The sequence below is a fragment of the Notamacropus eugenii genome, chromosome 2, assembly GCF_028372415.1.
Source record: "Notamacropus eugenii isolate mMacEug1 chromosome 2, mMacEug1.pri_v2, whole genome shotgun sequence".
NCBI classification, from domain to species: Eukaryota; Metazoa; Chordata; class Mammalia; order Diprotodontia; family Macropodidae; genus Notamacropus; species Notamacropus eugenii.
This window is the reverse complement of record NC_092873.1, coordinates 460,032,517-460,057,022: the sequence shown is the minus strand read 5'-3', so window position 1 is coordinate 460,057,022 and position 24,506 is coordinate 460,032,517. Positions and strand designations below refer to the sequence as shown.

General features: G+C 38.7%; 1 protein-coding gene across 2 annotated transcripts in view; it reads right to left on the bottom strand.

Moving 5' to 3' along the window:
* The window catches only part of NIBAN1 (niban apoptosis regulator 1), a 195,805-nt gene that overhangs the window by 116,297 nt on the left and 55,002 nt on the right, over positions 1 to 24,506 (bottom strand). The window lies entirely within an intron of this gene.

Genomic DNA, 24,506 nt, shown 5'->3' with positions numbered 1-24,506 from the left:
TATAGTCAGGGATAACTCAAAGCCAAAAGCAACACAGACACAAACACACACACATACATGTACACACATACACACGTTATAACATATATTGTATGACATAAATATTTTTCTCATTTGAGCCTTATAACAACCCTGTGAAATATGACTATCGTTAATTCCTTACTACAGACAAAGAAACTGAGACTGAGAGATTATATGACTTATCCAGGGCCACCAAACTAGTGACTGAGGCAGGATTTCAGTCTTCCTGGCTCTAAGTCCAACACTCTATTCATTCTGCCATCTAGCAGACTCATCTTAATTATCTCCCATTAGATTGGGTGTTCATTAAGAGAAGGAACTGCTTTTTGCCTTTCTATTGTATCCCCAATTCTTCTATTAATGCCTGACATCCAGTCTGTGCTTAATAAATGCTTGCTGATTTTCTGACTTGACCAACAACAAATCACTGACCAACTTCCATCTATAGGCAGGTAAGACCAAGAATCCCAGGAGTAGCAAGGAACCCCTCCCCCCTTGATCACTGGATCTTACTTCCAGTCCAGCCCCTGAAAGTATGATCTAGGGAATTAGCCTTTATATAAATAAGACCTAGCAACTAACTGCCTCTTCACGTGCTAAAGACATGGAAAGGAAAGTTCTCATCACCAGAGTCCTTGGCATTGTCAAATGATTCAGTATCAGAAATAGATATGGTTTTATTGGCATAAATACTTCAAAGAATCCGTTTCCATCTGCTTTGCTATTGCATGCTAAGGGACATGAAACGTTTGGATGGCACTTCATAAAACCTATGTGTGATGACTTGGGGAAGTCATCAGAATATGAATGTGAGAATGTGAGGTCCCTGAGAGTGTGGATTGTCTTGCTGTTTGGTTTTTTTCCTATTTGTATCCCCAGAGCTTAACACAATGACTTGCACATTGTAAGTGCTAAAAAAATGTTTTTTTCAACTGGAACACTAATACATTGTTGGTGGAGTTGTGAATTGATCCAACCATCCTGGAGAGCAATTTTGAACTATTCCCAAAAGGCTATAAAATTATACATACCCTTTGACCGAGCAATACTGCTTCTAGGTCTGTACCCCAAAGAGATCATAAAAACAGAAAAAGGATCCACATGTACAAAAATATTTATAGCAGCTCTTTTTGCAGTGGCAAATAATTGGAAATTCAGGAGATGTCCATCAATTGGGGAATGGCTGAACAAGTTATAGTATACGAATGTAATGGAATACTATTGTGCTATAAGAAATGATGAGCCAGCAGACTTCAGAAAAACCTGGAAAGACTTATATGAACTGATGCAGAGGGAAGTGAGCAGAACCAGGAGAACATTGTACACAGAAATAGCCACATGGTGAGATGACTGACCTTGATAGACTTAGCCCTTCTCAGAAATGCAAGGATCTAAGACAACTCCAAAAGACTAACAATGGAAAATGTAATCCACATCCAAAGAAAGAACTTTGGAGTCTGAATGCAGATGGAAGCACACTATTTGCTCTCCTTTTCTTCTGTTGTTTTGTTTCTTTCTTGTGGTTCCTTCCATTAGTTCTAACTCTTCTGTACATCATGACTAATGTGAAAATATGTTTAATATGAATGTATAAGTAGAGCTTATATCAGATTGCATGCCATCTTGGGGAGGGGGTAAGAGAGAGTAGGAGAGAAAATTCAAAACTTGAAATCTTATGGAAGTGAATGTTAAAAACTAAAAATAAATAATCATTTAAAATTTGTTTTCATTTATTCATTTATCAATGTGGTTGACAGAATGAAAAGTCTGAATTGAATTTGAATCCTGACTTCAATTGTTATAATCTTGGGCAAGTCATTTAACTAATCTGAAATTTAATTTTCTAATCTGTACAATAGAACTCATCTCATACTATAGTCAGGATCAAATGAAATGATGCATGTGGAGAATCAAATAAATATTAATAAAAGTTATTACTTAACTCATAGGATTGCTTTTAGCAATTGAAGGCCACAGAAAGTGAGTTGTTATTGAAGTTATAACGATTTTCTAATGATGAGGGGGTTCAGGGAAAGCAGTGGACCTGGAGTCAGAAAAGAGCCAAGTTTACCTCTCCTCCTTAGACACTTGTTACCAATCAGAAAGCATTTATTAGATGCCTGTTGTGTACCAGGCTATAGTGGGCACTGGGGATAGAAAAAGAAAAGTGACTTCACTCCTGCCCTAAAGGAGTTTATATCCTATTAGCTGGATGACCTGGAGCAAGTCACTAAACCTCTCAAGTTGTTTTCTAGTCCATAAAATGGAGATTAAAAAAAAAATCAAGCTAATGACTTCATAGGGATGTAAAAATCAGATTACATAAAGTATGTAAAAACTCTTTGGACATTATGAAAAGCTTTATAAATGTAAGTTATTATTATTTCAATAACATTTAATTATTATTAAATGACACCTCTTTCATGTTTCAAAGCACAGCAGACACTATGCAAAAATATAAAGCTTTGAAGTGAGAGTCAGGAAGCCTGAAAGCTCAAGCTTTATCATTAGCTATCTGTATGAACTCCCACAAACCACATTCCTTCTCTTCACTTCAGTCCCCTCATCTGTGAAACAGGGTTAACAACCCCCATAGCACCGACTTCACGGGGACGATCATAACATTCAAATGAGAGCAAGTATGCATAGGAAATGCTTTGCAGACCTCCAAATACGTAAATGCAGTTATTATTATCTGAGCTCAAGCTTTGGGATGTACAAACAAGTAGATAAGGCCCCTCCCTGAACAGTGAAGTTAAGAAACTAACGAGACCCCTGCATAAGGGAATGGTGAGCTTGTTGCTGCCTTGAAAATCTTTGCAAAAGAATTTTTTTTTATAGATTCTTCCATGAGAACTTGATTTCATCAGCCGAGTCTTTGTGGAGGCTCATTCCAAACCCGCTGTGCCAACAAGGCCTTTTGTTTCCACATTACACACAGCAGTCTGGAGAAAGGGATGGAATTTGACATGCCAGGGAGGTCCTATTGGGCATATTAAGCGTCTAGAGTTCCTTAGACCAGTTCTGTGTTCTGTTACTGCACAGAGAGAGAGTGAATTGAACCACTCTCCAGGCTAGCTGATAAAACAAGCAGAAACATGGGGCTTGAATTCATGAGTCAACTTTGGGGACTTGTAAAACCCCCAGTGAAAGAGTGTCCTTAGTCCATAAATATCCTTAATATAAGTAGTTCTTAATTTGCACATGGGCAATTAAGCCTCAGGCTATTTATGAGAGAAAGGGGATTCTTGCTTATTCCCTCAACAAAATGCTATTTACTTCTCCTATTTGTGAGAGGAGTTAATAATGATTACTTATAAAACATATTAAGATTCACTAATAATAGGCTCCGTAGAAATGCAAATAAAAGCTTCTCTAATTTTGCTCGGCCCAGCTTTTATTTGCTCTGCAGATTTACAGTATTACTATTAGTCAGTATTTGCATAATATTTTTTTCAGACTCAAAGGCTTTATATCATTTAATTGGTTAGTGTTTTTAATTAGTTTTCAGGTTGTGCAGAGGCAGTAACATTCTCTCCCCATTTGGGTAATTCTCCTGAAAGAGAATAAGAATCAGAATCTTCTTGGAGCACCCCCAAAAAGAAGACTGAATCTCACCTCTGAAATGGAAAAATGAGCACCAAGATTTGCCCTGTTTGTGTCTTCTGTGGTCCAGGCAACTGTTTTGTCTATCCCAAGAGAAGCCTGCAGGTGTTTGATGTGGCTTCTAAGATGTTTGCAAACATTTGAGATGAAAGACTACCCTGTTTTGTAGAGACTAAAACATTGATGAGGAACTTGATTTCCTGTACCCATTACCAAGCTTTAGTCAGGAATGCTTAACAGGAGGTGGGGGTGTCTGTACAGCCTCTGGTTTGTTTGTTTTTTCATTCATGTGACAGATGAGTCCAGAAGCAGGATTACTGCTTGGAACAGCACCATCACCTCACCAAATGATGTGCAGGAGGTCAGAATCGCATGATGTGATGAACCCAACAACTGGTTACAATATGTGAATGAAAAAGGCTTTCATTCTTACAAGGAGGAAAGGAGTCACAGATGGAAAGCTCATTGGCACTGGAACCCAGTAAAACTTGCTCTGATGTCTACTACTTGTGTCATTTTGGATAAGTTCCATAACTTCCCTGGGTCTCAGTTTCTTCACCTGTAAAATGAGGAAGGCTGGACTATATGATCTCTGAGGATTCTTCCAGATGTAGATAGATAGATGATACCAAAATAGGAAAAGGGAAAGAGACTTCCCCACTAAATGAAAGTTTGAGAATAATCCTCCCTCAGGAGCTAGGTAGCACTTAAACACTGAACTGAAGTCAGAAAGTTGTTAAGGTTTATTTTTTTTCCAGTGACCCCATTTGGGGTTTTCTCAGCAGAGATACTGGAGAGGTTTGCCATTTCCTTCTCCAGCTCATTTTAGAGATGAGGAAACTGAGGCAAACAAGGTTCAGTGACTTGAGATCAGATTTGAACTCAGGAAGATGTCTTGTTGATTCCAGATTCAGTACTCTATCCACTGTGCCATCAAGGTGCCCCTCAAAGTCAGGAAGACCTGAGTTCAAATGTGACATCAGACACAATAGCTGGGTGACCTTGGGCATGTCACTTAACCTCTGTCTGCCTTAGTTTCCCCAACTCTAAACTGAGTTTAATAATAGCATCTAGTATTTCCCAAGTTGTTGTGAGGATCCAATGAGAAGTTTGTAAAACACTTGGCAAAGTGCCTAGCACACAGTAGGTGCTTAATAAATATTTATTTCCTTCCTTCCTTTCCTTTCTTCCTAGGGCAGGAGTAATGATAAGGTAATGAGTTTCAGATGTGCTGTATCTTGTACCAAGATTAAATTGTTGGTCAGACTGTATGACCTGACTACAGCTAGATGGAAAGGTTTGTAGGAAAAAGATGAAATGGAGAAACTGGTTCAGAGAGATTTTACTGAGTGCAAGAAATAGCTCTATTTTGGGTTTTCAAACCTAGCAAGAAAAAGCAGTGCTTTCGGGCCAGAAGAAAAGGGCAGTGGGACCCAGACTTTTTTCCTCAGAGATAGTATCGTTGTATTTGGATTAAAGTTATAATCTTTATATAAGTTTTATATATATCCGTATGTGTGTATATGCATACACACATATGTACACACACACACACACACACACACACACACACACACACATATATATATATATATATATATAATATATATATATATATATATATATATATAAAATCCTTTATATAATCAAAAAAGGACTAAGAAGAAATTGGTCAGCGTAAGAGGGAGACCATCGCCAATTAGCCTATTAAGAGCCTGGTTAAAAAGTTACAAATGCATAAACTCAGTTTAAGTAAGGGGGAAAGGGAAATAGAGCTGCAATTTACCTATTCTGTGCAGACTGAGTATCCTCCAGGATTCCCTCTTACTCATAGGCTTGAGAGTGCTTTATCTAAAATTATCTAATCAAACCCCTTAATTTTACTGATAAAGACACAGTGGACCAGAAATGGAAAGTGACTTGACTAAGGTCATACAGAAAGTGGAAGAGCCACATTTGAATCCATGTCCTCTTTTTAGTCAGTCAATCAACCAATATGAATTCATTGAACATTTATCAAGTATCAGGCACCGGTGTAGAGCCTGGTGGCACAATGGATAGAGTGGAGTGGATGGGGCTTGAATTCAGAAAGACCTAAGCTCAAGTCCAGGCTCAGATACTAACTGGTTGCGTGAACCTTAAGCAAGTCACCTAACCTCTGCCTGCCTCAGTTTCCTCAACTATAAAATGGGAGTAAAAAGAGCACCTGCCTTCTAGGATTGTTGTGGAGATCAAATGAGACAATATTGTAAAGCACTAAGCACAGTGCCTGGTACACAGTAGATGCCTAATCAATGCTTGCTTCCTTAACTTCTAAACTAGGGGTACAAAGAAAAACTAAAAAGAGCCCCTTCCCATGCTTAAGGAGCTTATATTCTAATGGGGAGACTGTAGATACATCTTTGTATTTGTAAAATACAAAGTACCAATAATAGCTAACATTTATATGGCTCTTTAATAAGATTTGCCAAGAACCTTACATGTTAACTTATTTTATCATTTATTCAGCAAGCCAAGTCAAACCAAGCAGCATTTATTAAGTGCTTAGAATATTCCAGGCACTGTACTAAGGCAAAGAATATAGGTTCATTGACTCATTGATTGATTTAAAGGCAAATATACATTCTACATCCTCTCAAAGAGCTTACAGTCTAATGGGAGAGATGATGTGCAAATACCAAGTAAGGATAAAATAATCAGGGGGTCACAAAAGTCTTAGTTTTGAGCGATGAAAGAACCGCACTAACACTTTTGGGACACTGTATACAAATTAGACTGGAATATACTTTGAGCAGAGAAAACACTGGAGGGGGTTATAAGGCCAGACAAATGCCTCCTGGAGTAGATAGCATTTGAGCTTAGTTTTAGCAACAAATATCTATTTGTGCAGAGGCAGATGGTCCAGAGATATTAAATTTTATTAGAGATGGCACCTGTCCTCAATGTATACTAGGAGTCGTCTTTGGAGAAGCCTATTGTCTTGCATAGTTTATATGTTGTCCTGTTGCAGAGATGATAACCTGTAATTTAGATGGACAACCTATAGAGCTCCTCCATCAGTTCATGCATCTTGGAGAAGCATTACATGTAGTGAGTTGAGCCTAGAAATTAAACAGGAGGACGATGGGCTGAACTGTCTTTGGGAAATTGCAAAGTTCATTTAATGACCCTGTGGTAGGCAATGGCCCAGCCTATACAAATTACAAGGGAAAAAAACAGGTCAGAAGGAGCTGCTAAGATTGTGAGGGAGACTCCCTAACTTATAGAACAGATAGGATTGCAAGCCACTAGGGCCTGGCGATGTTAACAGACAGTAGTCCCCTGACACCTAGACAGCTAGAGGAGAAAGGTTTCTTTGTTCATACATAATAGAAAGCTCTGCACTAGTGACATGGCATCGGGTATCCCTCCACCCCTGTAATTTGCACACATACATAAAGCCACCCAGTACAGGGTGCACAGTATCTTTAACACCTCTCCATGAAGAAAATGGGGGCCCAGAAAAGTCCTGGGTGATCCCTTTAACTAACTCCAAACTGTCAACATACATCCTTCCTCTGTATTCCACACCTGTACCTTTAGATGCTAAATAAACGTATCCTTTTAGAACCCGTCTTTGCCTGCATTGGGGCAGTCATTTCTGCACCATCCCAGTCCTTGGATCATACGCTGGACTTGGCTTCTTAAGCTTCCCAACACACATCCCAAACATCTGGCAGAAGCAAAGGCCCACTTTGGAATATCAGTGTTGATACTCAAACTTTCTACTGATGTTATTGTTGGGCTTTAAGTCAAGGAACACAATGGTCTCTGAAGAATGAATGACAAGATATCACTCAGAGGGCAATGGTGAAATGCATGGTAAGAATGAGAAGGCTGTTACATTACAAATAAGGAACTGCAATGCACTGGGGCAAGGATTTCATCAAATAAGTGTATGATCTCAAAAGACGGACCAGTCACATGGTGAGATTGAGGGATAGGCAGCCTAGATGTTTCGCTAGTGTTCTCATGGGAATATCTCAGAATGTTTGGCGGACCTCCCTGAGAGCAAACTTATAAGAGCTGCACAGTCTGGGTAAGCAGTAAGCAGTGATGGGTTGCCATGTGTATAGGTGGAGGGAACATCTACACCCCGAAATAACAGATCAATTCGAGTATGTGAGGTTGTAGGTAGTCTGGTGACAACAGCATGAACAGATGAAGAAATAAATAGGGAGATTCCTGTTTGAAGGTGGTTCCATTACTTCACAGATTCATATTCTCCTAGGCTCTGATACTAAACTCAGATGAATAAAATAATCTCTGAAAACAAAGACGGCCACCTACATAAATTATATAATGAGGGCATATAACTGAGTCATCACTTTCTAAACTTTATTTTCAGAAATCATTCAACAAATCATCAAATCCGGTTTAGTAAAATCATCAAGGTGCTCTTCCTCAAGAAACCAGTCACTGGGAAACTTCACCATTCTACAAGATTGGATTTGTCTGGTGTTCGCATCTCATTAGCATCCCTCAGGTTGGAGAACAGGGCTAGGGGCTCCAGGTCCTCTATTTAACAAAGGGATTCAGCACAATCTTCTCCCCATTTCCCATTAGCTACACTGTTTTGAGACTTCTTTGGACTTCTCCATCTTGTCCTTTTTCAGCCTCACCCCACCCTTTTGCTTTTCAGCTTCCTTTTTTATATGTTATTTCCTCAATTTGATTATAAGTTCTTTGAGAGCAGGGATTGTGTTTTTTTTTAAATGTATTCGTATTCCCAGCAGTTGGCACACTGCCTAGCACGTTGAAGGGTCTTAATAAATGTTTATTGACTGATGATCCAATGACAGAGGTTAACTATCTATTTATAGTGGATGTGTCCAACCATTGTCCTTAGCTGGATCTTTTGTACGTACGTTGATGATATCTTCTGGAGATATGCCCTCATAGTTTAAATAGCCTTCCATAAGCCCCACCTCCAAGGAATTAATATAATCTTCTAGATTTATAGCAGCCCCAAAGTAGAGCCTCCACCTGGCCATATAAATTCTCTCTTAGTGGCTGCTTTTAAAGTCAGGTGTATGAGCTGGTGTGAATCAATCATCAATTAATTGTCGACTGGGCAACAAATATATGGTATAAGACAAGGAATTGTCATTATCCATGACAGAACAGGAGAATAATGAGAATTTTGCACAATGTCAAAACAAATGTCGTAGTCAGTAAGGTTACAAGCACCCAATATAATGCCTGGGTATAACCACCACATATTATGTCAGCAGACTCAGGAAGCATTTGAAATGCTGTAAAATCTAGTTACCAAAAGTAGGAGACCATTTGGTCACCAAACAAAGACTGGGGAGCAAAATTCCCCAACATCCAAAGGGCAGGCTTACATAATGGAATCAATTCTTTTCACCCAGTCCACACAGAAAGAAGAAAAAGACAAAGATGGCCCCTCAATCTTCTCTCTCTCCTCTGTGTAACTTAGGTTGAACCAAAGTGAAAAGCAACAATCTGGCTTTGAAAGGCAGAACTTCTGGAAGCTTGTCATAGTTTCCAGCAACTGGCACAATGAGCTTTCCCTCCAAGACAAAGAGGATGGCGGGGTCTTAAAATCAAGCCTGAGAACAGGAAGTCCTGAACAATAGGGTACCCAGCCACATAGTGCCCTAAACAAAGGCCTAGGTGTGGGGGAGGACATTTAGTAATGAGCTGGTTAAGCCAGGTGTTCAGGGAAGGACAATAAGAAGGGGGAGGGGCATAATCCTGGGGAGTTATGGGGACACCAAGAAGAGTCTGCTTACTGCAACATTTTCTGTGGAGCCAGTCTTGTACTGCTCCACTCAGGAGAGCTTCCACTCTTCCCCCACACTTGCTCCAATAATCCCAGGATTATGTCTCTGATGTTCATGTTTACATGAATTTCAAGAATACAGTGCCAGTTGTATGGGTTGTTGTTCAGTCATTTCAATCATGTCTGACTCTTCATGACCCCTTTTTGTTCTTGGCAAAGATACTGAAGTGGTTTGCCATTTCCTTCTCCAGCTCATTTTACAGATGAGGAAACTGAGGCAAACATGGTTAAATGATTTGCCCAGGGTCACATACAGTTAGTAAGTATCTGAGGCTGGATTTGAACTCAGGTTCTCCTGATTCCAGGGCCATATTAAGTATGTAGCAGGTGCCCAAGGTATGCTGCCTGGACTGAAACCAAATAGATAAGATATTAATACGAATAAAACTGAAGATCCTTCCATGCCAGATTCTAAAAGGCCTACTCCATATACTCACACAATGAAAAGAACATGGACTTTGGAATCAGTCCGAAAGCCCGGATTTGGTTATTGCTTTTGCTTCTTACCGTGACTTCGGACAAGTCTCTAAACCTTTCTAGTCCCCAATTTACTCATATCTAAAACGAAAGGCCTGGACTAGCTGGCCCCCAAGGTCCCTTTCATTTCTGGATCACAGAAAATAACCAGCCTAAACCATTTGGTTTTGTATGAGTCTTGATGAATTTTTGTTGAAATGAACTTTCAGGATCTGTGAGAACGGATTTTCCTCATTCTTTTCCAAGTTTAGTGGAATTTCATTCCTCTTTCCCATCCCCTTCCCCATGCACTCCCCTCCATTATTTGCATGATTCAGAGCCAAGTCTCACACTTGGCTTGTTTGAAAAGACTGAAATTCAAGCACTGAAAAATGAAGTATGTTTTAAAAGCAAATCGCCTCATCTCTTTTCTCCCCCCAAAACAATGAGAACATACCAAATCTGACTAATGCTATTAGGAAGCTAATCAAAGACAAAGCAACACAAAGATGACAGAAGTTAACATCCAGACTCTGAAAACGCAAGTAAAGTTCAACACAGATGGATAGTTCCCTTCCACTGGGGCTTACCTCACTCTTCAGAGTAATCTCAGCTAAAGCTACAAAAATCCCCTGTAATAGCCATGTTTTACAAAAAAAAATTGACTTGAGCTCATCCTCCTTAAAGCAAAAGATGAGATGTGTTTGGCCTTTAAATGCCAGCAACCACTTGCGACTAAGGCACATTACAACCTGTCTAATAAAGAAACTCCACTCAAGTTATCTTCTTATGCTTCACCCCACCATTGAGGGGAACCCTGGGTTCCCCAAAGCAATGCCAGCACAAACTGACAGATCAAGCCACATTAGGCAGGCTTTGAGTAAGAGCCAGCAAAGGATTGTGTGCCTTGCTGCCCAAGGCTCCCTGCCTCCCTAACCTCAATGACTATCAGGGGAGAGAAGGGAGAGAGGGAGAAGGAGAGAGGGAAAAGGAGAAGGAGAAAGGGGAGGGGGGGGAGGGAAGGAGAGGGGAGGGGGGGAAGGGGAGAGAGGGGAGAGAGAGAGAGAGAGAAACTCACAGAGTGTTTTCTTCACAGTAACTCTAAGAAGGTATGGAGGTGATTGTGATCTTTGCCATTCAAATGAGAAGCCATATGAGTGAAAGCATAGATCCTTGATACATTAAAATAAATGGAGATCGTATGGTATAGTGGATAGAGTGCTGGACCGACAGTCAGAAAGATCTAGGTTCGAATGTCATCGTTAATATTTACTAGCTTTGTGACTATAGACAAGGCATTAAATCTTTCCCAATCTGTTTCATCATCTAGAAAAGGGTGACACCTATAGCGCTTACCTCATCAGCTTGCCTGAGCCTCAAACGAGACAGCCTATGTAAAGTCATACATAAATGTTAAGTATTACACCGAAGAAATTATTATACTGTCTTCGGGAAAGGAGGGAGCCCTCTGGCTCTCATTCCTACTGTTTTTATTTGATTTTAAACTTCTGTTCCCTGAAAGTCTAACCCTTAGAACATAACCAGATTAAACTTAAAGGTCAAGTTGAGGATTTTTCATACTATTGGTTGATAAAATAGATGGAAAAATTGCTTGGAAAATTGTTTATCAAAATCTATCCCCCCCCCACCCCCCTTTCTTCAAGTCAGTCTGAAAATGTGGGAAGTATTTGGGCATGGAGATAAGAGTTATCCAAAGTCTAGGGAACATGACAGATTTGTAGAGTTTCTCATTCCGGGATATCCTTTTTATCTTCCTAGGTATCCAGCATCTCAGGATGTTTTAAAACATGGTTAATATCCCATATTATGTTGGCTTTCCTCAAGTCTACAAAACAAAGTGCTGCTGGACTCTTTGGTATGACATCATCCCTAATGCAGCTGATTTGAAGTTGTAGGTTCTAATCTTAGCTCTGCCCCCAAAGTGCTCTGGGCTATGACCCCAGAGAGAAAGGAATCCAGAGATTTGACCCTTCCCTGGCCCCATTTTCATTACTTGTAGAAGGGGAAAAACATTAACCAACCTCAAAGGTTATTGGGGGGCAAAACAATATAAATGATTGTGAAACTCTGCTAAATTAAATTGCAGAGGCTGTTTTATGAGGCTGAGCAAGGTGCTAAGACTTTCTTGTACTGTAATTTGTTTCATAACATGTATAATAATGCCTTCGGAAAGCCATTCAAATAGTAGGTTAAGCTCACTGCCCTCAAACAAAATGAAGTTTGTTTTTACCAAGGTCCCTGGGATACAATTTGTCATTATTATTTTATAATTTTGCTTTCTTTACTGTTTGACTCTCTGTTTACTTCTCCTGGACATTTTGACTGTTTCTTTACAAAATCATGTCCCATTGGGATGGTTACTGCCTAAACAGCCCCAACCTAGCTTGGGAGTCCGTAGCTAAAGAGACAAACAAATCTTGAGAACGGGCATTTGCATTCATCTCTGTGTACATATTGAAACTCTCCCCATGGCCCAAGAATGTAAGCTCTTTGGGGGCATGGGCTGTTTCTGGTAAGCATGGCATAGTAGGGAGCACACCTGGAAACAGGAAGACCTATGTTCAAATCTTGCTTCTAAAATGCTGCCTATATGACCCTGAACAAGTCAATTTCCTCACTTATAAAACTGTCCTTCAGTTTTCTCATTTATAAAATGGGGACTTTGTTCTAGAATCTAGAAGAACTTTTAAGTCTTTACTGCCCAAATCTATGATCTTATGAAACCTTTTTTACTTTAATTCCCCAACACTCAGCATAGTGCCTTGCACAAAGTAGGTACTTAATAAATGTTTAATTTGGATTGGGAAGACTACATAAATATGAACAATTATAATTATCAACCTGTCCCATATATTAGGGTTTCTTAACCTTTTTGTTGTTTAGCATTTTGGTAAAGCCTAGGGGTTCCTCAGAATAATGCTTTTAAATGCAAAAAATCAAATACAAAGAATTACAAAGGGAGCCAATTATACTGAAATATAGTTAATATATTTTTAAGAGACAAGTTCATGATCAAACCATTCCAGACAACAATTTGGAACTATGCCCTATGGAACAAAGAGATCAAAAAGTATTTATAGCACCTCTTTTTGTGGTGGCAAAAAATGGAAATTGAGGGGAAGTCCTCAATTGGGGAATGACTGAACAAACTAAGGCACATGAATGCAATAAAATACTAGTGTGTAATAAGAAATGATGAACAGGTGGATTTCAGAAAAACTTGTAAAGACTTACATGAACTGGTACGAAGTGAAATGAGCAGAACCAGGAGAACATTGTATACAATAACAGCAACATTATGTGATAATCAACTATGACTTAACTTCTCAGCAATACAATGATCCCAGACAGTTACAAAAGACTCATGATGGAAAATACTATTCACATTCAGAGAAAGAGCTGATGGACTCTGAATACAAATGGAAGCATACTATTTTCACTTTTTTTCATGATTTTTCCTGTTGGTCTGTTTCTTCTTTAACATGACTATTATGGAAATATGTTTTACAGGATTGTACATATATAACCTATATCAAATTGGTTATCATTTTAGAAAAAGGGAAGGGAGAAAAATTTGGAACTCAAACTTTGTAAAAATGAATGTTAAAAATTGTCTTTACATATAATTGGAAAAAATAAAATGCTATTAAAAAAAAAAAGACAAACTCAAGGATCCTAGGTTAAGAACCCCTGCTATGTAACTTGTCCATGGTGTGTGTGTATATGTGTGTGTGTGTGTGTGTGTGTGTGTGTATGACATGCACTTCATATGGAAAACAGCAATGGTGTCAAATTCACACAGAAACAGGAGCCACTAAAACATACATAAGGATTCCTGCAGGCCACATATTGCCCTGAAAAATCATAAATTAACGCTGTTTTACGGTGTTTTTATTTATTTTGTTAAATATTTCCCAATTATATTTTAATCTGATTCAAGGTGTGCTGTGTGCATTGTGGGCCATATGCCAACAGCCAGTGCTGCATTTGACCCCTCTGCACAATAGGATACTGAAATGACTGTTTTTAAAAGTCAAGTAAAGTAATACTAATAATTCTTATATAGCACCTACTATGCGCCAGGCATTGTACTATGCACTTTACAATTATTATTGATGCTCACAATAACCCTGGGAGGTAGATGCCATTATCACCCCCAGTTTGGAGATTTGGAAACTGAGGCAAACAGTGGTTAAGTCACTTGCTCAATGCCACACAGCTAGTGTCTGAATCCACCTCCCTCTACCTCCACAAATATTGTAGTTTTAAAACTATATTCCATTATCAGTTGGGATCTACAGTCTATAAACATCATCAGTTTTCACATTAGTGAAGGCTAGAAAATCCCAACTCAAAATTCAAAGGTGCAAAAATCTAATTACAGAGAATATTGCCCATGGACTCCTTCCCTCTCTAATAGAATGCCTTAGAGAATGAGAGTACATTGGGTTTCCCCTTAATTGAACTAAGGGGTGTAGCTTTTTCCCCAAGCACATTTATTATTGATCTATAATACTAGGCCCTGAAAGGGATCTCTAGAAGAGAATGGTACAGACTCTACATGTTCAATGTCAGTCTTTCTATGCAGAAACTCAAGACTCAACGACAGAAGACGCACCTCAAAGTGGCCTAAACTAAAGTAGCAGAGTTGAATTTATTGTTCCTGAAATTTCTTCAGGTTATAAACACTGTATTGGAATACTATTGTGTCACTAATAAACAAGATTGTAAAGATCAACCATTTCAAAAGACTATGGAACTCTGGTGAACGTAATAACCAACCATGATTCTAAAGGCCCATGATGAAGCATGCTACCCACTTCTTGACACAGAAGTGATGGACTCAGGGTACAGAATGAGGCATTTTTTTTTGGACATGGTCAATGTGGGAATTTTTTATCAATTATACATACTTCTCATAAAGATTTTCTTTTCTTGTTTTAATGGTGGTGGTGAGAGGAAGAGAAAACAGATTATTGTTCACTGAAAAAAAATCAAACCAAGATTACTCCAAACCAATTCAAAAATTTTTCTAAAATGTTCACAATTCTTCACTAAAGCCCCACTTGAATGTTTCATCATAGGAAGATGATCTTGGGTTCCTAAGGGCTATACCAATATAACACAAGTGATAGAGGGTCATCCTAGCTTAGTTCAGAAATCCTAGTAGAGAATGCAATGGCTTTGGAGCCACTGACTTTGTCACTTATCAGTTGTGTGAATTTAAGCAAGTTATGTGTTCTTCTGTTCCTCAGTTTCTCTGTCTGAAAAATGACAGAGTTGAATTAGATGGCCTCAATTTATAATCCTAAGGGTGGTCACAAGTCTACTGCTATAAATGTTGTGGCTATGTCAGTTCAATAAACCAGCTACTAAGGCATGGAGGGATTGTGATTTGGCCAACAGGAAAAATACCATGGACAATGAAGTTAAGGATTACTTAAAGTATCAAAGAATAGTACAGAGAAAAGTATTAGATGGTTACTGGAAGGTACAGTAATCCACTGTAGATAAATCTAGTAAGTAGTCCAACCCCTCTGGAAAACAGTGTGGAACTATATCCCCAGAGTCAATAAACTGTGTATAGTCTTTGACTAAGAGATAACACTATTAGACCTATATACACCTAAGACTGAGGAAAAGGACTCACAGGGACAAAAATATTTATAGTAATACTTTTTGTTGTCAATCAACTAGCATTTATTAAGTACCTACTATGGGTCTGGCAATGTGGTAGCAAAGGACTGGAAGCAAAGTTGAAGTTTGCTGCTTGGGAAGGGACTGAACAAATTGTAGTATATGAAAGAGATGGGATATATAGTGCCATAAGAAACAGTAAATATGAGGAACACAAAAAAACTTGGGAAGATGTACATTAATTGATACAGAGCGAAATGAGCAGAATCAGAATAATTTTCATAATTGTGACAATACCATAAAGGAAAACAACCCTGAAAACTACAGAACTCTGATCAATCCAGTGACCAATTACAATTTCAGAAGACTGATGAAGCATGCCCTCCACTTGAAAGAAAGGTGGAAGGTACAAAATGAGGCTTTCATTTTCAGTTTTGGTCAATGTGTCGATTTGTTTTACTGAACTATGATTATTGTATGTTTGTCCTTTATTGCCGAAGAAGACCATGCAATCAGAGAAATAATGACTTGCACTTGACTTTGTTTTGAGTGAGGAAGGGCTGTGCAGGTCACCAGCCTCACTTTCTCCTCCAGAGCCATCTGAATTCAGTGACCAGATATTCATCAGGATGACTGGAGATGACCCAGGATGAGACAATGGGGGTTAAGTGACTTGCCCAAGGTCACACAGCTAGTGGGTGTTAAGTGTCTGAGGTAACATTTGAACTCAGGTCCTCCTGACTCCTGCACTGGTATTATAATTATTACATGGGAGGAAAAGAGAGCTTCTGCAGGAATAGTGATGGTAGTTATGTTGAGTTACGGAGCATTAACCAAAAAGGAGCGTTAACAAAACATTATGAAATTCACAGAAGAAAACAAAAAAATTCAGAAAGGAATACAAATAAGACAACTTTGTTACAGAGTCTAGCCATAATTACATGTTACCTCCCCTGTTAGAATTTCAGTTCCCTGAGAGCAGGGACTGCTTTTCTTTTCTTTTTATCCATGTTCTTAACAGCGCCAGACACACAGTGAGACTGTAAGATTGATTGATAACATGGATAGAGTTCAGCAATCGCAAAATGATAGAGCTAAGAGGGACCTCAAATCATCTCATACAACCCACTTCTCATTTTATAGATGTGGAAATATATTATCATAATCAATTACATTCCAAAACATCCTTCAGTCATGGAGAAATGGATGGTGGCTTTAAATCATCGTTGTCTTCCTTTTCATCTGCAAAAAGAGCTGCAAAGATTATGAGACGGTTTTACCATTGCCTCATGCATGCCTCTCGTTTTCCCATTACTCATCTTCTGAAAAGACTCAATCTTATTTATTTGGCCACTTTCTAAAGCTGTCTATTGGCCCTTGTGAATCCGATGTTGTATGGGTAGTGTTTTACATTTTTTAAATGACAGATTTGCTGTGAAACACACACAAAAAATAAAAATCCATTACACTGAGTTAATCTGATCCAGCTGTCCACAAAGAAAATGTCACTAGAATACTGTATGCAGTTTCTGATGAACTTATAATGCTTTTGGCCTTTGGGATGACCCATCATTTGGGAGGAGGGGTGGTAAACAGCCAGACTAAGATACTAAAGGGGTACTCTTTCAGGAAAAAGAATAAGCATTCATGTGCTCTTTTGTGATCTTATAAGAGTAATTAAATATTAACTGCCTATAACTCAGTTTTTTAAAAGACTCTAAAAAGATTCAAAATTTTTCTTTATAGCACACTGCAAACAAAAATCAACCAGTCATTTATTAAGCACTTATTAAGTGCTTACTGTGTGTGCCTTACTATGTATTAAGGGCTGGGGATACCAAGAAAAGTAAAAACAATCTCTTCCCTCAAAGAGCTTAAATCTAATGGCAGAGACAACATGTAAACAACTAAGTACATGCAAGATACATATGGAGTAGGGGGAAGGTAATCTGAGGGAGGAAAGCACTTGCAACTGGGGGAACCTGGGAAGGCCTCCTGGAGATGATGGGATTTCAGCTGAGCTTTTGAAATGATTGTATTTGGAAAGTTGAAAGAAATCAAAGCAACAGACCTAAACAAGTTTTCCTTGGTTCAACTTTATTTTTTGGAGGCAATCCAGTTAAGTGACTTAGCAGGGTCACACAGCTACTAAGTGTCCAAGGTCAGATTTGAATTCATGAAGATGAGTCTTCCTGATTCCAAGTGTAGTGCTCTATCTACTTCATGACGTAACTGTGCCATGAGTACTTAGTGAGTGCATATGTGTGTGTATGTGTGTACTCATTCACAGTTTTCTATAGCTTATCCTTTTGAAGCCACAGAGAATTCACTATAAAGTAGTTCCATTTATGAGACATTAGCTTTAAGGATAAATAATATTCTGTAGTAGAGGGGATTTTTAAAAAAACTTATCTTCCAAAGTAATAATATTCATTAGTTGAAGCTATTAAAATCTCCAATAAATTCTCATAAGAACATAAAAGAGAACACACTGGCTCTGACCAACTATTTATCTACTCTGGTACTGTGTCTAACTGTTGTATTATGGAATATCTGGATAAAGAGAACCCACGATTGCTTTGATACCTACTGACAGCCCTAATGATAAAATTTAGCCTCCATATCTTTGTACATATAGCCTCATTAACTGGAGATCTTAAAAAGTATTTGTTAATTGATTTTATTTCCTGAGCTAGCTTCCCTGCATCAGACACTAGCCTCGTTTAGCCTCAGTTTCCTTAATCTGCAAAAATAGAATAACACTAGCACCTACCTCCAAGGTTGTTGTGAGGATTAAATGAGGTAAATATATGTGCAACACTTTTCAAAATTTAAAGCTCTATATGTTAGATTATTATTATTTTTAATATCACTGCAGCTCAACACTACATCAAGAAGCTTGCAGGTAATATCCATTAAAGGCAGAGCACACAAAAACCACTCAGAGAGATGTCCCAAGAAAAAATTACTCGTGAGTTAAGCCATTAAGCCATGAGGGTCACGGGTGCTAAATGTTGCACCCATCATCAGACTTGGGTGTTCTATTTGCCAGTTACTTTTAACTTGAAATAGATTTCAAGAGAGAGTTCAAAGCAAGTGGAAGGAGTGGAAGAGGAATATATATTAAGTGATTTATGTCAAAAAAAAGTTTTCTATACAAAGTTAGAACATGAAATTCTATATAGGCACCATTTCTCCTATTAGACTTTAAGGAAGACTTGATTCCAGCTCTAAATTCATTGTTCTAGAAGTATAGGGGTTATTACCTAAGATCTGTACATCCCGCAGGGCTAGCATCAGGCTCTGAACACAGCAGGTACTTACTAAATGTTTGATGACTTGAACTGAAGGCCCCCAACTAGAGAATCTAAAGAATCGGAGAATATAGGCATTGTCCAATCCTTTCTTCCACAGACTAATGTAATTCAAATTCCATGCATTAATATAACAGGGTGATTTGTGCATGATCCAGACACTGGTCAGATGACTAAGATAATTATTGATATTTACAGGCTTTTAAAGTTCATACAGCACTACATAGGTGTATATGTAAATGCATACACATGTGTTGTGTGTAAGTGTGTACATGTGTATACAGATATGCATTGTACATATAACTCATATACTTATGTATATGAAATGCATATTTGTGTGTGTATGTGTATATGTACATATAGATATTATCTATATATACACACAGACAATTTGAGCCTTACAATCATCTTGGCATACCATTCCTATTTTGCGGTCTCAGGGAGGTTAGAAGTCTCACCAAAGGCCCCACAGCTAGCATAAGTTGAAAGTGGAATTGGAGTACAGGTCTTTGGGATGGCAAGTCAAGTGCTTTACCCACTATCACAAGCTGCCCCTCAGTAAGACTCAGCAAGTATAAATAAGTGAACTTTAGAGACAATAGGAACTACAAGTCAGCAGCAGTTGTGACCACCTGATTTAATGAACAATGATACAACTATGTAATGACCATTTTCTTCTCAATAATTCTCTGGTGAAGAAGAAAGGTCGAAGAACCACCTGAGCCTTATCTGACCTGGAAAATTTAAGAACTCACTGAGGTCACTTCCCCCTTCTAAACCTATTAGGGCACAACTTTTTGGTCATGAAATTTCCTCCTTCAAAAACTCCCACATCAAATGTCTTTAAATTAAACAAAAAGTGGATGACTGGAAGGATTATTTGACCCTTGAAATAATTACTGAATGACTATGTTTAATTCATATTGAACCACCTGAGAAGTTAACAACTGATAGAGTCAGTCATAGCTTCGTAAAGGATTTTTCTTCAAATTCAGTGGCATTTGAAGCAGTATGCCTGTGAGTTTGGGGTGTTCCTATAAAAGCTATGTGGAATTAGTGACTCAGTCACCCACTTCAAAAACAAAAAAGAACACCTCCGGAGTAAATCAGACAGGGCTTGATCTTGGAGACTGATCCCCACAGGTCACTTCTACTTTTTATTTCATTATTCCATAGCCACTACTTTAAGAAAAACCTCCCAACATATTCATGTTACATCTCTTGCCTAGATTTCTTCCAGTTATTGATAAAAGGGTTCCCAGTTCTTTTACAGGCACTTCCAATAGGAATATGTATGAGTATTGCTAGATGAAATATAGAAACTACAGCCTATATTTCATCCTATCAAAAATATAATATAAAATATAATCACTGGAACCTATGAACAGATAATGCATAAAGCACTTACATAGCCCATTAGTTTCTGTCAGAAGCAGAGCAAATTTAAGATTGTCACCAGGGCAACCCTGATATTCCAGTGTATCCTTCTTTCCCCCAGGGTCCTCTATAGTGCACGCGCACACACAACTCATGGCACCACTCTGTGGTTCAGGCATCCCATAGAAGTTAAATATAGTTTACTGATCAAGGCAAGGCAACAAGTACTTATTAAGCACTTCCAATGCACCTGGCATTGTGCTAAGTGCTGGGGATACAAATACAGACAAACAGGAAGTTGCTGCCTTTAATCTCAAATGGAGGAAGATAACACATAAAAAGAAGCTGAATAGGGGAGGAAGAGGTCTACAAAGGAACATGGTGGAGAAGTCCAGAGAGATAGCGGCACAGCTAGCAGAAATGGTCGCTTTGGGCCCATCCCCAAAATGGAGGCACTCAGAAGGAACTCACCAATGACAAAAGGGGGCCAGCATGGCAGAGGAACTTCCCAGTGTAAGAAGGCACCAGGTATTAAGAAAGTAGCTGAGTCATGGAAGCATTCTGGAGAGTCAGAAGTACTATTGGAAGGGAAAAAACAATCCCTTCCCTACTGAACCTAAATAGCTCATTGCAATAGGGTGAGGAAGGGTTTTGCAAGGTTCCTGCTTCTCCATGAAATGGTTTGAATCCTTTGGCTACTTCTACTATCAAGGCTATCTTCGTCTTTCCTTAACAGGCAATGTTGCTCAAAAAGTCCTTCTTTCTCCAGAAGGCCCAAGGCTAACACTTTTACATTTGTCATCTCTTGAACTTAGCATTTCCCAGAAGGCAATTCCCAAGGTTTTCACTGTTCAGGATATCTCCCTTCTCCAGCTAGATGGGTAGATTCTGGGATCTTATTATCTAGAAAATTCAGATTTCCCCTGCTCTACACAGGAGGTTGGGGTTCACCAATATTGTCCATGGATTTTCCTCTTGAGGCATATAGAAAAGCACATCTTTTTCCTCTATGTATTTCTGAAGAAAATCTACCTTTTCCCCTTGTTTCTGTCATCTCTCATAGAAAAGTTTCTGGATCTCAGCATCCTTGGCATCTCTCCTCCAAGGCCTTGTACAAACATATGAAATGACAACATGCGTCTCACCAACATAGTCATTTCCCACTGCTGAAGGGCAGGGGCTGGGAAGGGGGAGTTGTGAAGCAGGCAGGCTTCCCTACCCTCAAACTGCTTGGAGTAAATCTGCGTTCAGAACAAGAAGTTGACGAAGACCAAAAGAGTAAAAGAGGGCAGAACGTTAGCTGTGCTTTGCTTTATAGACCAACAAAAAGCGTGACTCATGATTAACGTGCACCCTCCTGAGTTTCAGCCAGCCAATCATCTAGGCTGCAATCTGAAACCCACTCAATAGGTCTGAACTCTCAGCAAGGTGGCAGTGGGCATGCCCACCTCTCTATGGGGAGGTACCCTTCAAACGGCTCCAAACAAAGGTCCAAACCCTGTAATGACACTGTGTTGATTGGGGACTTCCACTTATTGGGGAGGGAGCGATCAGGGGAACTATGGATCAACTCCCCAAAGAAATAAAATTAGCTTTTAAAGTACCCCATGAAATGACCTATAAAAGACATTAGGAACATTTGGCTCTGATTCATCACAATTGGCCAAGCCTGTCAGGAAAACAAAACCAGAAGGCCTTTGGGCATCAGAGAAACCAGTTAACCATATCTGAGTACCACTTAATCCCATTCAGGTGTTCCAATTAAGTGGTATTACCATCTCAATTAAAGCTGCAGTCTTTGCCAGTTAAGTACCATTAGGTTTAAATCAGTTCCCTGGGATATATCCTAATTAAATAGATTTTCCTATTAACTGAATCCTGATGAAGAGTCTGGACTGTCCACTATAAAAAGGAGGCACTGTGTTGGATAGCAGGCTCATGATCTGCATGAGGACATGTGGCACTTTCCCTTTGGGAGATCTGCTTTCTGATCTCAGTCACAATTTACATGGGCCTACAGGGTAAGTTTCAATCTTGTTCATTTATATTCTAAGTAGTTTGGGGTTTGATGATTCCCAAGGTGGGAAAATGGGGTTATTCTTTGAAGAGAATCCAACAAAAGGTATTTTTTTCTGTTTGATCTGGAAAGTATGTTCTAGTTCAAGAGTTTTATATTTATTCGTAAAATATACATAAAATATGTTTTACATACACATTTATAAAATACACATTAACTATGTGTATAAAATATGAATTTAGCATATATACTAAAAGCACATGAGCATGTAAAATAAAAACATCCTAAGACAGTATCTGATTATCAGATAAGTCAGTTGACAGTAGCCCCATCTCAAGCTTAGCTATACACATTTGTGTGTGTTTGTGCACGTGTATGCAGGGTGTGCCAAGAGTTTTACTAAAATTGTGAGTTTAATAGCTTTATAAATTTTGAGACATCCTCTGCATGTGATTATACATAAAAACATATTTGTGTATGTATACTTTCATATATATTTATACATAATATGAGAGAGAGTGTGTGTTTTAATACCAGTTCAAACTGAGTGGAAGTAGGATTGGCTTTTGTTTAATCTATGATTCAGTTAATTAATATTTGAATTTGGCTAAGTTCTAACTAATTACTGTTGTTTATACCAGTTTAGATTCTTATTTCAGTTCCTTGATTCTATAAAATATTATGTAAAAGAATTTTCAAATAGCTACTATGATAGAGCAGCCTTGGAATCAAGACTAACCTAGACCAAATCCCATTGACCACATTTAACTAGTCATGTGACCTTAAGCAAATAATAGGACATCTGTGAACCTCAGATTTCTCATCTGTAAAATGGAGATGTTAAGACATGTGGCACTCCCCTCATAGGATGGTGAAACTCAAATGAGATAAGGTGTGTAAAGTACTCTATAAACCTTAAAGTACAATGCTGTCAGCTATCATTATTACTAGGGGAAGTTAAGTGGTATAGTAGATAAAACACTGGGTCAGGACGGAGGAAGACTTGTGTTCAAATCTGATCTCAGGTACTTACTAGCTGTGTGATCCTGGGCAAGTCACTTAACCCTATGTTCCTCAGTTTCCTCATTTGTAAAATGAGCTGGAGAAGAAAATGGCAAACCACTCCAGTATCTTTGCTAAGAAAACTCCAAATGGGGTCATGAAGAGTCAGACATGACTGGAAAACAACAATGATCATAACTGTTTAAAATTTCTGCATTTTATAAGACTCTCATTGCTTGTTGGTAGCCACCAAGGTGGTCTATCATTTCTTGATTCCTTGTGTGAACTTGGGTGAATCTCTCATACAGACCAGGTGTGTGGATCTGTCAGAGACATTCAGCTTCTACTCTGTTCTAGTCTACAAGAGTAGATTAAGCTCTTACTCAGTGCCAGGTACGGTGGTAGACACAGGATAACGAAAAGAAAGAAATCCTGCCCTGAAGGAACTTATATTCTGGGTAGAAAAGGGAGAAGTTCTTTGGGGTCACTTTCTTTTGTATACTTCCAAGGCATAGTTAGCATCAAATAGCAAAATATGCTCCCCAAAATTAGGTCCTAGAGCACTAACAGTGTGTCAATATCTAAGCATTCCCTTTCTGGTCCAATAGAGCCTTAAGAAAAAAATGTATGTATGCTGAATAAAGGCTGATGGGATACCAGAAAGTTGTAGGGTGAGCTGAAGGGATGGTACTGTCAAGTAGGGAAAGGAACGAGCATTTATTAAGTGCCTACTGTGTTCCAGGCACTGTTCTAAGTGCTTTACAAATATTATTTCTTTTGATTGTGACAACAATCCCGGGAGACAGGTCCTATTGTGACTCCCATTTTACAGTTGAGGAAAGTGAGGCAGACAGAAGTTAAATGACTTCCTTGGGATTACATAGCTATTAAGCATATGTGACCATATTTGAACTCAGGTCCCTATGCAGGCACTTAAACAGTTTTTTATGCCAACACACGTATAGGTGGAGAGGTAAGTGTGGCACAGACAGAGGGTCAACTTTAGAATCAGGAAGACCTAGACTCAAATTCTGCCTTTGACACATACAAACTGTATAATCATAAATAAGAGACTTATCTTCTTAGTCTCCCCCAGGCAACCCCTCAAACCTTTACATGATAGCCAATTTGCCAATGTGCATTGGTTCCATATCAAGAAATCCTCACATTTATGAAATCACAGATCCAGACCTGTAACCACCCTATA